The 14,939-nt window shown below is 46.3% G+C and overlaps 1 long non-coding RNA gene across 1 annotated transcript; it reads left to right on the top strand.

The window, feature by feature from the left end:
- On the top strand, positions 1,751–10,598 carry LOC110257450. The gene is made up of 3 exons (XR_002340050.1): positions 1,751–2,201; positions 2,288–2,866; positions 10,097–10,598. It is a non-coding gene; the product is annotated as an uncharacterized LOC110257450 (long non-coding RNA).

Here is a 14,939-nt window from a genome sequence, read left to right as displayed (position 1 = left end):
CAGCAGGTACAGTGGAAGAATGAAAATCAATACCAGTCACCATTCTGCAACCCCTAGTGAACAAATCAATACAGACAAGGGCTGTACCCACCATCAGGGGCTGCTAACATCATAACAGAGAGACACCCAGACATTGTCCGCCTCCTGCTGGAGGAACACACCACCACCTCTAAAGAAATCTTTCCAGAGTTCCCTGGTGGCTCAGTAGGTTAAGGATCCAGCATTGTGGCTGCTCTGGGGCAGGTTCGATCCCTGGCCTGGGAATTTCTTTATATATATAATATAAAGAAATTATTTATTTATATATATATATAATGCTTTAATAAATATTTGTTTGTTTGTTTATTAAAGCATAGTTGATTTATAGCCTGGGAATTTCCGCTCCATGGCTGCAATCATCAAAATCCAGGGTGTGGGAAATTCTGCAGGACATATAAGCCAATTTCTTCAACAAACATACAGCCAGGGAAAAGAAAAGTTAGAGGGTAATGCCTGCGATTAACAGATACATGATATATATAACCAATTGGAGTCTGGGGACTTTATTTAAATCCTCACTCAAACATTGTTTTTGCTTTTTAGGGTGGCAATCCGTGGCATACGGAGGTTCCCAGGCTGGGGGTTGAATCAGAGCTACAACTGCCAGCCTACACCACAGCCACAGCAACACCAGATCCAAGCCACGTCATAGCTCACGGCAACGCCAGATCCTTAACCCACTGAGTGAGGTCAGGGATCAAACCCGCGTCCTCACGGTTCCTAGTCAGATTCATTTCCGCTGCACCACAACGGGAACTCCCCACTCACTCAAACATTTTTTAAAATTCTAATATGTATGAGAGAATTGGATATTTGAATACTTATTGGATATTTAATGTTATTAAAGAATTATGACTTTTTATTGAAGTGTAGTTGGTTTACGGTGTTGTGTTAATTTCTGCTGTACGGCAAATGATTCAGTTACACTATTCTTTATATTCTTCTCCATTATGGTTCATCTCAGAATATTGACTAGTGTTCCCTGTGCAATACAGTAGGATCTTGTTTATCCATTCTGCATGTAATAGTTTGCATCTGCAAACCCCAAACTCCCAGTCCATCCCTCCTCCATCCCGCCCCCCCACCCCATGGCAACCACAAGACTGTTCTCTATGTCTGTGAGTCTGTGAGTCTGTTTCTGTTTCATAGATAAGTTCCTCTGTCGTATTTTAGATTCCACATATAGGTGACATCAGATGGTATTTGTCTAAGAATAATTGCTTTTAACACACAGTAATGGGAGAGTGGCTAATTGTGTTTTTTTTTTTTTGTTTTTTTTTTTTTGCCGCACCCGTGGTGTGGTTGACCTTTGATGAGCCTGACCTAATCAGGTGAGCCCTTTAAAGGGTATCTGGACAACGGACTGGAAGAAGTCCCAGGAACGTGCTCCTGCTGGTCTGGAAGAAAGCAAGCAGCCATGCTGTGAACTGCATGTGGGGGTCACAACGCAAGGAACTATGGACAGCTCCTGGGAGCAGACGCAAGATGCTGCTGAGAACGGGAGAAGATGGGACCTCAGTCCTACAGCTACCAGGAAATGAGTTTTGCCAAGAACCAGTGACCCGCCAAGAGCATTCCAAGCCTCGGATGAGAAATTCAATCCCGACCAAGATCTTGACTTCAGGAGTTCCCATTGTGGCAGAGCAGGTTAAGGGTCCGGCATTGTCACTGCTGTGGCTTGGGTCACAGCTGTGGCTCAGATTTGCTCCCTGGTCCAGAGAATTGGCACATGCCTCAGGTGTGGCCAAAAAAAATCTTGACCTCAGTCTGGTGACATTCTGTGAGGAAGAGTCAGCTAACTCACACCCAGACTCCTGAAGGACCCTCTACCCCATCTGCTATCATTATAAGACCCCACACAGCTGAGTCCGAGCAGAATAAGAAGTCAGGGCAGGTGAATTTGGACCGTAATTGCTTTGGTCTTACAACTCATATGGGCAAGAGGATTTGAGCTTAGCGTTCACTTTCTTTTGACCTCAGTTTTCTTGCACTTTCAGTGACAAGGGATCTCTGGACATGAATTTGTCCCAGAGACTGCAGTGAAGACTTTACACGCTGACTCGAGGGGACATACTGTTGGCTTTTATCAGGGGAGTCTATATAATCTCGTCACCGAGCCTCTGGTAAACCACACTGGATAACAAAGCTGGACATAATTTGAGGTGGGAAAAGGAGAGAGAGTTCATTTTCAGCAAGTACTGCGTAGGCTTGTGTTGATTTAAAGAATGTATTTTTGTGTTTTTCCCAGCCCGCTGCTGAGCCAGTCACTCTAGGAGGATCCATAAGAAGCCCTGGCTGATATTGGGGTTCCAGAAGGCAGGCCAGGACAGGCCTGAGAGATCATTCTCCCCCCATGGGGAAAGCCCACACCCCGGATGTCCACAAGCTGCAGAGTTACACTTTAGGGTCCAAAGAACCAAAGCGTGTGAGAAGAAGACGCCTCTCTCCCTCCTGTTTCCTTGGGTCGGGGGTTCTCCACCTTGGCTGCCCATGAGAGTCACCTGGGATCCCAGGCTTGCCAGGTGCAGCAAATAAAAATACAAGATGCCCCAGGGAACTTTGCATTTCTGATGAACAACAAAGAACATTTGTAATGTGAGTTGTCTCCTGTGATGTTTGGGACATACTTGAACTAAAAAACAAAAATTATTGGCTGTTTATCTGAAATACCAAGTTCACTGGGCATCCTGTAGTTTGTCTGATAAACCTGGGAGGCGGGGTTTTTAAAAAGTACCAGTGCCTGAGCCTGTAAATCCTGGCTTCTCTCCACCCTCAACCCTCCCACCTCTCACGTCTTTGCAGGAAGGAGGATTGCTTTGTCCCGCTGGTGAGTTGGGGAGAGGGAAGTGGGCCTACAAGCTCTGGGCCCTTCCTGCTTCTTTTTGAGACTGGTGGGAGGTGCGCTAGGGGGGTATCTTTGACCCTCGGGGAGGGCCTGGGGGCTGGGGGTGGGGGGATGGAGAGTCAGCGGAGCCTAAGCCCTGGCCTTGAATCAAGGCTTCATGGCTCCCCCCCAACCCCCAGCTGAGAAACAGAAGGACGTACAACCTCAGCCGACCTGCCTAAGCCACTCTATTCAATAGCCTTCCTTCCCGAGGCTGCGGGAACATTCTTCCAAACCCCTCATGCGTGTCAAGCAGCAAGTGTACCCTATACGGTCTGTGGGCCTTTCTCACAGCCTCCATATGCCATGTCAGCTGGACTGAGCAGCAAGCCCCAGATGTAAGAAGAGAAAGGCCTGGGTCAGAGCCTTAACACTGAATCTCTGAACTCTGCCCCCATTGAAGGCAGGCCTTCTTTTTGCGTTGATTCTGGCTAATGTAGCTTGCGCTCCCATCCAAAAAACTGAGTCGCCCTGGCTGTAGCCAAGGAAGAGCTCAGTATCTTGACTGGTTATATGAATCTACCCTTGATAAAATTGCATAAAGCTGCACACAGGCACACACCATGCATACGTAACTGGTGAAATTTAAATAAATTCTATGGATTGCATCAATGTGATTTCCCTAGTTTTTGATATTGTAGCATAATTATGCAAGATGGGGAGTTCCCATCCTGGCTCAGCATAAGAGAATCTGACTAGCATCCATGAGGGTGCAGGTTCGATCCAATCCCTGGCCTCGCTCAGTGGGTTACGGATCCAGCATTGCCATGGGCTGTGGTATAGGTTGCAGACGTGGCTTGGATCTGGCATGGCTGTGGCTGTGGTGTAGGCCAGCAGCTATAGCTCTGATTCAACCCTTAGCCTAGGAATATCCATATACCATGGGTGCGGCCCTAAATAGACAAAAAAAAAAAATGTATATATATATATAGGCTGATGGGAACTTGGAAAATGGGGGGAGAGCCCATGGACTCTATACTTTTTTTTTTTTTTTTGCAATTTTTCTGTGCATCTATAGTTACTCCAAAATAAATTTTTAAAATTAATTTCATTTAATGGAAGTTAGGTTATTGCAAAGTATTACCTCATTCTTGGAACAGAGAATAGATCAAAAGTTCAAGAAGAGTTTTTGTTTTTCTGGTTTTTTTAATTTTAAGGCTGCACCCAAGGCATATGAAAGTTCATGGGTCAGGGATTGAATCCAAGCCACAGCTGCAACCTATGCAGCAGCTGCAGCAACGCCAGACCCTTTAACCCATGGTGCTGAGCCAGGGATCAAACCCGAGGCTCTACAACAACCTGAGCTGCTGCAGTCAGATTCTTAACTGTTTTTTGCTTTTTTTTTTTTTTTTTTTTTAAGGTGAGAAAAATGCTGCCTTTTTCCTGAGTCATTGGGTTATGGAGAGGGTGCTCAAGCATAAGGCCACAGTGGGCTGCCTCTCGGTCCTTTACCCGAACTGGGCAAAGTCTGGATCCCCGGAGGACCCTGTGACTCAGTCTGCAAGAGCCGAACTTTTTTTTTTTTTTTGCTAACTTTTCAACAAAAACCATTCCATAGTCCATTAAACGTCTATTTCAGAGCCCAAATCAAAAGAGGATCATTTCTGGAGATGTAATTTCTGGAGTATGATTTCTGGACTTTTCTGGAACTTACATGAAAGTTCATTGACTTTTCTAAAGGGCACTCTTAATCGTGATTCCACCATTCCCCTAAAGAAGTGCCTCTGGGAGTATCATCCATGCAGATTTTCTCTTTGTTTCTGTCTGCCAAATCCTCACGTAGTGCCTTGGGGGGTTAAAAGCGGCTCTCCAGCGTCATTTTTATTAGCCTTGTGAAATCCTGTGTCTCCTGTGAGATTTGCAGATTTGATTTGGGGGAGGTGATGATTGTCATCGGTGGGTCTCTTGCTGACCATCAGAAGTTTCCAGAAGTTCCCCTTGTGACACAGCAGAAATGAAACCAACTAGTAACTATGAGGTTTCGGGTTCGATCCCTGGCCTTGCTCAGTGGGTTAAGGATCTGACATTGCCATGAGCTGTGGTGTAGGTCACAGACACAGCTTGGGTCCCAAGCTGCTGGCTGTGGTACAGGCCAGCAGCTGTAGCTCTGATTTGACTCCTAGCCTGGAACCTGCATATGCCGCAGGTGCTGCCCTAAAAAGAAAAAAAAAAAACAAAAGAAGTTTCCAGCATCCAGCCAAGCAGATCTTCGGGCCTAGGGCAGCAATGGGCACAAGGGGCCTTTCCTTCTGCCTGGCCACTTCATTTCTGGGACAGTTAGTGTTAGGACAACTCCTGCCTCCCTAAGCAAAAGAGTGCTGGGGGTGGGAACACATGGCAGGGGAGAAGCCCGAGCAGAAACTCTAACGTGGGCTTCCTAAGTTCCTGAAGAAAAAAGGTTTCAGTATGTGGCATGTACAAAGAGCTGGAGCGTTTATGAAGTGCACAAAATATATTGCAGTCCAATTGGATAAAATCCCATATGAACCAAGACAAATATATTCTTTATGTCTCCTTTAAAAAATAAGTCAAAACAGGAGTTTCCATCAAGGCTCAGCAGTATCCATGAGGACTCAGGTTCAATCCTTGGTCTTGCTCAGTGGGTCAAGGATCCAGCGTTGCTGTGAGCTGTGGTGTAGGTCGCAGACACAGCTTGGATTCCGCATGGCTGTAGCTGTGGTGTAGGCCAGCAGCTGTAGTTCTGATTCGACCCCTAGCCTGGGAACTTCCATATGCCTCAGGTGCAGCCCTAAAAAGACAAGGAAAAAAAAAAAAAGAGTCAAAACAAAACCAAAAAATGAAATCACAAACATCCATGCCAGTTTTTCTTTTTCTTTTCTCCTTTCCTTTTTTTTTTTTTTTGATCTTTTTAGGGCCACACCTGTGGCATATGGAGGTTCTCAGGCTAGGGGATGAATCGAAGCTGCAGCCACCGGCCTACACCACAGCCACAGCAAAGCAGGATCCGAGCTGTGTCTGTGACCTACACCACAGCTCACAGTGACACCGGATCCTTAACCCACTGAATGAGGCCAGGGATGGAACCCATGTCCTCATGAACACTAGCCAGGTTTGCTAATCACTAAGCCACAACGGGAATTCCCATGCCAGTCTTTCCCTATGTTTCAGCTGCCAGAGGTTTATTTAAATGCTTTCTGGGGATCTGCTGAGTGTCAGGTCCTGGAGAGAGTTGAGTGGGATCCCTGAGACAAGAATCCGAGTGCAGGTAGGTGGTTTGGGAGGAGCCCCCAGGCATCTCTGTGATGGAATGGAGGGTGGGACAGGGAAGGGGGATCCGTGGGCAGGTTGCCACTGCTGGCAGCTGGAGCTCCATCCTGCTGGGATTTTGCATTCTGGACGACTGAAGAATACGCCTCAGCGCTATCTCACGCAAGGGGCTGGGAAATGGGAGGAATTCATCCACCAGCCCCCGCCCGTCCTTGGCTGGGAGCTGCTCTCCCAGCGTTAACTTGCTGCATTCCTGTCCAGCTCGGCACACAAGCACAGCTGGAGGATTTTCTGTTTTTTCTGTTTTCTGTTTCCCTTAGAATAAGATCCAGACTCTTCAGCTACAGCACCCCCTGTCTGACACAACCTGATCCCTGCCTTCCCCTCTCATTCCCCCTGCTCCAGCCTCACGTGGCTCCTGTTGACTCTTCCGACTCAGCATGATCTTTCCAACCTCAGGGCCTTGGCACTTGCCATTCCCTCTGCCCGCAAGGTGCTTTCCACAATTCTTCTCAGGGCTCCTGCCATCTTCTCTTTCAGACCTCTCACCTTAAATGGCCCCTTATGGGAGGGCTTCTCTGGTCACAACTTCATCCACCGTTCCTTTTCACAGGATCACATGTTGTGACTGCACATCTGATCACTCGTCGTCTCTCTTCTCCTCTAGGATGAGTGTGTGGGCAGGACCCAGATGACCTTGTTTATGGCTATAGGTCCCAGCCACCGCTCTCTGCTCATTCCCAGTACCCAGTAAACTAGGTCCCAGCCACCGCTCTCTGCTCATTCCCAGTACCCAGTAAACTAGGTCCCAGCCACCGCTCTCTGCTCATTCCCAGTACCCAGTAAACTAGGTTCCAGCCACTGCTCTCTGCTCATTCCCAATACCCAGTAAATATTTCTCGGATGAAATTGGTTGTTTCTCTGACACGTTCCAAGTACCTTCCCTGTTGTAGGTCCTCTATTTAAAAGCACTCAGGAAGTTCCCATGGTGTCACAGTGGTAATGAACCCAACTCGTATCCATGAGGATGCAGGTTCGATCCCTGGCCTCGCTCAGTGGGTTAAGGATCTGGCATTGCTGTGGCTGTGGTGTAGGCTAGCAGCTGCAGCTCCCATTCAACCCCTAGCCTCGGAAATTCCACATGCTGCACGTGAGGCCATAAAAAGACAAATAAGTACATAAATAAACATTCAGTTCTATTTCTAATAAAGTGGATCAAATCTGCCTCCCAGCACTCCCAAGATGCCTATCCCATTGCACCACAATGGGAACTCCCCCCCCCCTTTTTTTTTTTACTTACTTTTGTTATTTGTTTTTTAAACTTTTTCATTTTAATTTCATTTTTTTTAGGGCCACACCCATGGCATATGGAAGTTCCCAGGCTAGGGGTCAAATTAGAGCTACAGCTGCCAACCTACACCACAGCCACAGCAACACCAGATCTGAGCCTCATCTGCAAACTACACCACAGCTTGCGTCAACACCAGATCCTTAACCCACTGATCAAAGCCAGGGATCAAACCCACATCCTCATGGATACTAGTCAGGTTCATAACCCTCTGAGCCATGACGGGAAGTCCTTTTTATTTTTAAATAATTTTAAAGTGCAAAGATCACCAACAGTTCCTGTATACCCTTCACCCAGCCTCTCCCAATGTTAATATCTTTTATATCCCGGTGCATTTGTCAAAACTAAGGAATTAACAGAGTTCCATCGTGGCACAGCAGAAACGAATCCGACTAGGAACCATGAAGTTGTGGGTTCAATCCCTGGCCTTGCTCAGTGGGTTAAGGATCTGGTGTTGCCATGAGCTGTGGTGTAGGTCACAGAAGTGGCTTGAATCTGGCCTGGCTGTGGCTGAGGTATAGGCCAGCAGCTATAGCTCTGATTGGACCCCTAGCCTGGGAACCTCCACATGCCACAGGAGTGGCCCTAAAAATATCAAAAAAAAAAAAAAGAGAGAGAGAGAGAGGAATTAACTAAACTATAGACTTTATTAGAATTTCCCATTCTTTCCAGATTCCCTTTTTTCTCTTCCAGAATTCCATTCAGATGCCACGTTTCTTTTGTATAGATACCTTTACGCTGTTCAAATTTTACCATGAGCACAAGTTACTTTTTAAAAATGAAGCATTCTTTGAAACGAAGTATATGATCATAACATTCATGTGACATTGATGTTTGAAGGCGTAGTGCTTTTTTAAATCAGCAGTAAGTGTTTAAAAGGATAATTAAATCTCTTTTACAGATAATCAGTACGAACCTTTCAGGCTTTTTTAAACAACTTAATCCATTTCTGCTCTTCTTTCCTGTTGTTATTAGAGGTTAATTTATGGGTCTAATCTAGCCGAAAACACTACAAATGCAAATCTCCCAAAGTATCATGTGTAAACTCTCTGTTCCATCGCTACACTCTTCCATCTTCCCTCTGATTATCTATTATGCAGGTACATTTTTCTCAAAATTACATTCAATCGCCAAATCATCAAATTACCAGGAAAAGCAAAAGATACTGACTGATAGTACATGCAGCACCCCAATTCCAATTTTTCAGTCTTTTGAAAATTCCCACATTCAAACTGCTTTACGTGATATTAAATTTACATGGCACTAAAATGAGAAAAACTCTACTTTCCTTCAAAACTTTATCTAAGGTGATGAATTTAAAAATATAAAATCAAAGAAAAACACAAAGCACAGGTGCTAACAAATTGTTAAAACCAAATCCTAAAAACCGATTTAGGCTTCTCCCCACACTCAGCCACCTCCATGGCCACCAAATAAAGTAACAGGCAAATCATGTTTTGGGGATTTCTTGCTTGGTTGTTTGCTTAATTTTGGTTTGTTTTGTCCTATTTGAGCCCAAAGGCTCTGCCCAGCCTCCTATCTAGTATCCATGAGGATATGGGTTCGATCCCTGGTCTTGCTCAGTGTGTTAAGGATCTTGTGTTGCCGTGAGCTGTGGTGTAGGTCACAGACACCTCTCGGATCCCTTGTTGCTGTGGCTGTGGTGTAGGCCAGCCGCTGTAGCTCTGATTCAACCCCTAGCCTGGGAACTTCCATATGCCATGGGTGTGGCCCTAAAAAGAAAGGAAATAAATAAATGTAAAAATTAGGAGAGGAGTTCCCACTGTGGCAGAGTGGAAACAAATCTGACTGGTAGCCATGAGGTTGTGGTTTCACTCCCTGGCCTTGCTCAGTCAGTTAAGGATCCAATGCTGCCTTGAGCTGTGGTGTAGGTCAAAGACGCAGTTTGGATCCTGCATTGCTGTGTCCGTGACTGTGGTGTAGGCCAGCAGCTGTAGCTCTGATTCAACCCTAGCCTGGGAACCTCCACATGTCACAGGTGCGGCTCCAAAAAAAGAAAAAATAAATAAAAAAGATTTCAGAGTTTCCATTGTGGCTCAGCAGTAACAAACTCAACTAGTATCCATGAGGACATGAGTTCGATCCCTGGCCTCACTTAGTGGGTTAAGGATCTGGTGTTGCCATGAGCTGGGGTGTAGATCACAGAGGTGAATTGGATCCCACCCTGCTGTGGCTGTGGTGTAGACTAGCCAGCCACAGCTCTGATTCGACGCCTGGCCTGAGAATGTCTATATGCCTTGGGTGCCGTCCTAAATGAAAAGACCAAAAAAAAAAAAAAGGAGATTTCACAGAAAACGCCAAATATTCAGATTTTCTTAAAACACTGTGTGATTTGTCAACACCATGCCCACGTTCCTGCACGGCGATGTGAGCTGGATGTGTAGCAGCTTCTGATGGGCCAGGGGCCTCCCACATGACCGCAGTCCCTACCTGACCACCTTCACGTGTCTCTTTATTAGCCTGGTCCCTGGAGTTAGCAAGTCTGCACATCCTTTGAGCTCTGCGCAAGGTAGATAACTCTTATTCGTTATATCATTAAGACAAACATGATCTAGAAGCCCTATTTCCCTTCACAGGTCTCAAGACTACCAACGGACATTTATGAGGCCGGTAGTCCCTGCTGTGCACAGCTACCTCTTCTGTTATCTGAAGACCTAGCATTGATAGTGCGCTTGGTACTCCGTGATGTGATGGATGGTGTCTGTGTTCCTACAAAGTAGTGCCTCTGATGGAGAGATGGCTTGATTGGAATGGCAGCGGTGGAGAGAGTGAGTAGACAGATTTGAATGGTGTTTGATGGAATAAATTACTTAGAAGTGCCAGTTCTTCTGAAACTGCAGGGACGGCTGGGGAAGGAGTCTGTCATTTTCAGCACTGCCGGCAAAGGGAGAGGATGTGGGTGGGGAGGCTCTTGGGTTTGCAACTGAGTTTACCCCAGATGATTAAATCAAGATTTGAAAAGCTTCTCTTGGCTCTTACACAGAGCAAGCCTTGCTTGGGAGGTTTCTCGTACTTGAGAGTCAACTTTGGTTGACACCTCAACTTTGGTCTGTTAAATTCCAAGTGGTTTCAGGCCTCCCTCATCTGGAAACACTGAGTAATAAAAATATTGTTAATTACAAATTAGGCCCAAGGAGTTCCCATTGGGGCTCAGCGGGTTACGAATCTGACTAGTATCCAAGAGGATGCGGGTTCAATCCTTGGCCCTACTTGGTGGGTTAAGGATCCAGCTATGGTGTAGGTCACAGACACAGCTTGGATCTGGTATTGCTGTGGCTGTGGTGTAGGCTGGCAGCTGTAGCTCCAATTCAACCCCTAGGTTGGGAACTTCCATATATGGTGGGTGCAGCCCTAAAAAGCAAAAAAAAAAAAAAAAAATTCTGCCCCAAATATCTTCCATCATTGTCACCCTACTCCAGCTCCTTTTTAACCAAGGGGTTACCAAGAAAGGAAATTTTAAGATATAAGCCTTTTCTCTTTCTTTATCTTTAGCAGCCTGTCCAACAAATAGCATTAAGTGTCAGGAATAAAACACCTGGATAAGTCCCAAGTTGTTTTTTAAATTCTGAATAATTGGACCAAAGATGAGAAATCAGAATCCGTATCACATGTAGGACTTCATAGTAAATTGTAATAAACTGTATATGTACTATTTGTCACCCAAATTCTGACCTGATCTGATTCGCTTTCTCCCACCTCCTGAGTGCTTCAGAAATGATAGTTCATGAAAGATATAATTAACCCCATTGACCATTTTAGTCGTAAATTACTTTCCCACTCCTGCACCATAGCAGTTTTACTAATATTCCCAACTGACTCCATTATCTGAGTCTTAAGGCAGGTGCACAATTTCAAATGATGAGCTATTACTGCTTCCTGGACAGGGCAACCTCGTGTTACCTATGGATGCCTGAGAAAATACAACCTAGGAAAGTACAGAAACCATCTCCTGGGTAGAGCAAACTGGGCCACATACCTGACCTCGAGCTCTGAGGGGGCCTCCACTGTTGTGGGAGGGAGCAACTAATTAAAAATCAACAAGCTTGGAAGGAAAAAAAAAAAAAAACCCTCCTCTCCCATGAGAACTCTCTCAGGAGACTTACTGCCCTTTTTTGACCTCTCTCCTTGGCAACCATTCCATTGACCAGCTGTGACCCCTCAAGCTGAGACTTTATTTCCCATGTGTCCTGACCAGACTGGCTCCTGACTAACTGGACATGGCCTAGGAAACCCACTGGGGTCAGAGGGCTCCAGGGGTTTCACCTGCAGCTCCTTCCCTAGAGAGATGTCTGTAAACCAAGACCCTCAGAGCACAGTTCTAGCGCATCTGAAACGCATGCTCTCTCCAGTCTGTGATTATCACGGCATAAGGCAGTTTTTTGTTTGTTTATCTTTTTCGGGCTGCACCAGAGGCATATGGAGGTTCCCAGGCCAGGGGATGGATTGGAGCTGTAGCCGCTGGCCTATGCCACAGCCACAGCAATGCCAAATCTGAGCCATGTCCTCAACCTACACCACAGCTCGTGGCAATGCCAGATAGTGAACCCACTGAGCGAGGCCAGGGTTCGAACCTGCAACCTCATGGTTCCTAGTCGGATTCATTTCCACTGCACCATCATGGGAGCTCCCCAGATTGTTTTTTTAAAATGAAAACTTATACAACAATTACAAAGCTCTGAGAGTTAGCATAGCATAGTGCTTACGGCACAGGCTCTCCAGTAGGGTTGGGGTTCAAATCCCAAAACAGGAGTTCCTGTCATGGTGCAGCGGAAACAAATCCAACTAGGAAACATGACGGTTCGATCCCTGGCCTCATTCAGTGGGTTATGGATCCGGCGTTGCCGTTAGCTGTGGTATAGGTCGCAGACGCAGCTTGGATCTGGCATTGCTGTGGCTGTGGCGTAGGCCTGCAGCAACATCTCCGATTGGACCCCAAGCCTGGAAACCTCCATATGCCATGGGTGCGGCCCTAAAAAGAAAAAAGACAAAAAAAAAAACAAAAACAAAAAAAAACAAAAAAAAACCCAAACACCAGTAAGTGCTCAATAAATGTTATTTTATTTAAAATAAAACTCCTATTATGATCTACCACCTATGTGTCCCTAAGCCTCACCTTGTTCTACTCTTGCCAGCTGGTCAGACCCCAACCTGCTTTTTCAGTTTCTCGAACATGACAAGTTTGTCCCAGGGCCTTCCCACTTGTTTTCCTTCCAGTGTGGGATGTCCTTCCAGAACTAATTGGCTGCTTCTCACCACCCAGGTTTTGGGTTTCACGTCAACCCTCCTCTGAAGGTTTTCTCTAATGAATCCATCCAAAATAGTTCCTCCCTCCCCACCCCAATACATTACACAGTTTCATTCCTTTTCTGGCACTTATCACTAATTTACTGCAGATTCATCCCCGCCCCCACCCCTGCCCCCCCCATTTCCGTGTAAATGCCACAGCGATAGGAAATCCCTTATTCATTTTTTCTTTTTTCATCATGACCCAATTTTATAGCATTTCTATCCCAAACTCCAGGTCTTGTTCATCTTTATCCCAGAGCTTAGAATGGTCACTGGTACACTGGATGTTTGCTAAACAAACAAAAGTATCTAGTTCAAATCCCATCTCACTGTTAAAAACCCAGCCACAACAGAAAACAGAATGTCAACGAAGCTCCCGTTGTGGCACAGTGGTTAACGAATCCGACTAGGAACCATGAGGTTGCGGGTTCGATCCCTGCCCTTGCTCAGTGGGGTAAAGATCCGGCGTTGCCGTGAGCTGTGGTATAGGTCACAGACTCGGCTTGGATCCCACGTTGCTGTGGCTCTGGTGTAGGCCGGTGGCTACAGCTCCAATTCGACCCCTAGCCTGGGAACCTCCATATGCCGCAGGAGCAGCCCAAGAAATAGCAAAAAAAAAAAAAGAAAGAAAAAACACCACAATGTCAAGAGTAAGATCTGGGTCCTGTAATGAAGAACTGTCATATTCTTTCTTTTTTGGTCTCTTCAGGGCCACACTCGTGCATGTAGGGTTCCCAGGCTAGGAGTCGAATCGGAGCTGTAGCTGCTGGGCTACGTCACAGATCACGGCAATGCCAGATCCGTAACCCACTAAGCAAGGCCAGGGATCGAACCGGCAACCTCATGGTTCCTAGTAGATTCGTTTCCACTGTGCCACATTGGGAACTCTGCTGAGAACTGTCATATTCTTAACAACCCATCTTTTGAAACATCTTTCTCTAATTTGAGAAGTACCAGTTTATGAGCTCTGCCTCCCTATAGTAGACTTCAGAACTCCAATTCCCAGCTGCCTTTGCAGCTAGGATGCAGGCACATGACCAGGCTCTAGCCTCAAGACTGACTCAGAAAGGAGTGATATAAAGAACTCTGCTCTCTGCCCAGAGTTGAGGCTCAAGTGTTGGTCTTTCTGGGAAGGCAGTGGGGCCAGGTCAAGTGAGTTTGGTGCGGCTGTACTGGCCACTCCCTCTAGTATTAGATGGGGCAGCACGGTGTACAGTGTTCAGGTGAGTTCTGTGCATGGTTTTGGACATCATTCCTAGAAGTATAGCTTGTAGTCTGTCTCCCAAAATTCTCAAAGCACCTTCGATCACTTTAATAAGCCGTGTCCCCACATTATCAGTCAAGGTCAGCTTCTGTTACCTATCCCACTGACGACCAGGCTGCAGGAATTACCCAAACAGCCTAACTTTAGGCCATCACAGTATCAACCAGTTCCTAGTCCATTTAACTGTCTCCTGATATGTACCAGAATCTGCTTTTGTCCTGAAGTAAAAACTGCAACAAAGGCCAGCCATCTTTGTTCTCCTCTCTGGCTCTGTCATTTTTTTCCCACGACTTGGGACACAGTCATAAGAAACCTGCTCTAACAGAGAAAGGGCTATCATACTTTTATTTTTATTTTTTGTCTTTTTACCATTTCTTGGGCTGCTCCCGTGGCATATGGAGGTTCCCAGGCTAGGGGTCGAATTGGAGCTGTAGCCACCGGCCTACACCAGAGCCACAGCGACTCGGGATCTGAGCCTGTCTGCAACCTACACCACAGCTCACAGCAACGCCAGATCCTTAACCCACTGAGCAAGGCCAGGGATCGAACCTGCAACCTCATGGTTCCTAGTTGGATTCGTTAACCACTGAGGCACGACGGGAACTCCTATCATACTTTTAGCATGCCCATTCAAAAATGAGGTGCAGGGAGTTCCCGTCATGGTGCAGTGGAAACAAATCCGACTAGGAACCATGAGGTTGTGGGTTCAAACCCTGGCCTCACTCACTGGGTTAAGGATCCGGCGTTGCCGTGAGCTGTGGTGTAGGTCGCAGATGCAGCTCAGACATGGCTTTACTGTGGCTGTGGTGTAGGCCAGCAGCTGTAACTCTGATTCCACCCCTAGCCTGGGAACTTCCATATGCTCGGGT

The sequence above is a fragment of the Sus scrofa genome, chromosome 17 (assembly GCF_000003025.6).
Source record: "Sus scrofa isolate TJ Tabasco breed Duroc chromosome 17, Sscrofa11.1, whole genome shotgun sequence".
NCBI lineage: Eukaryota > Metazoa > Chordata > Mammalia > Artiodactyla > Suidae > Sus > Sus scrofa.
The sequence above is the reverse complement of the archived record's forward strand: the minus strand, read 5'-3'. Positions and strand labels throughout refer to the sequence as shown.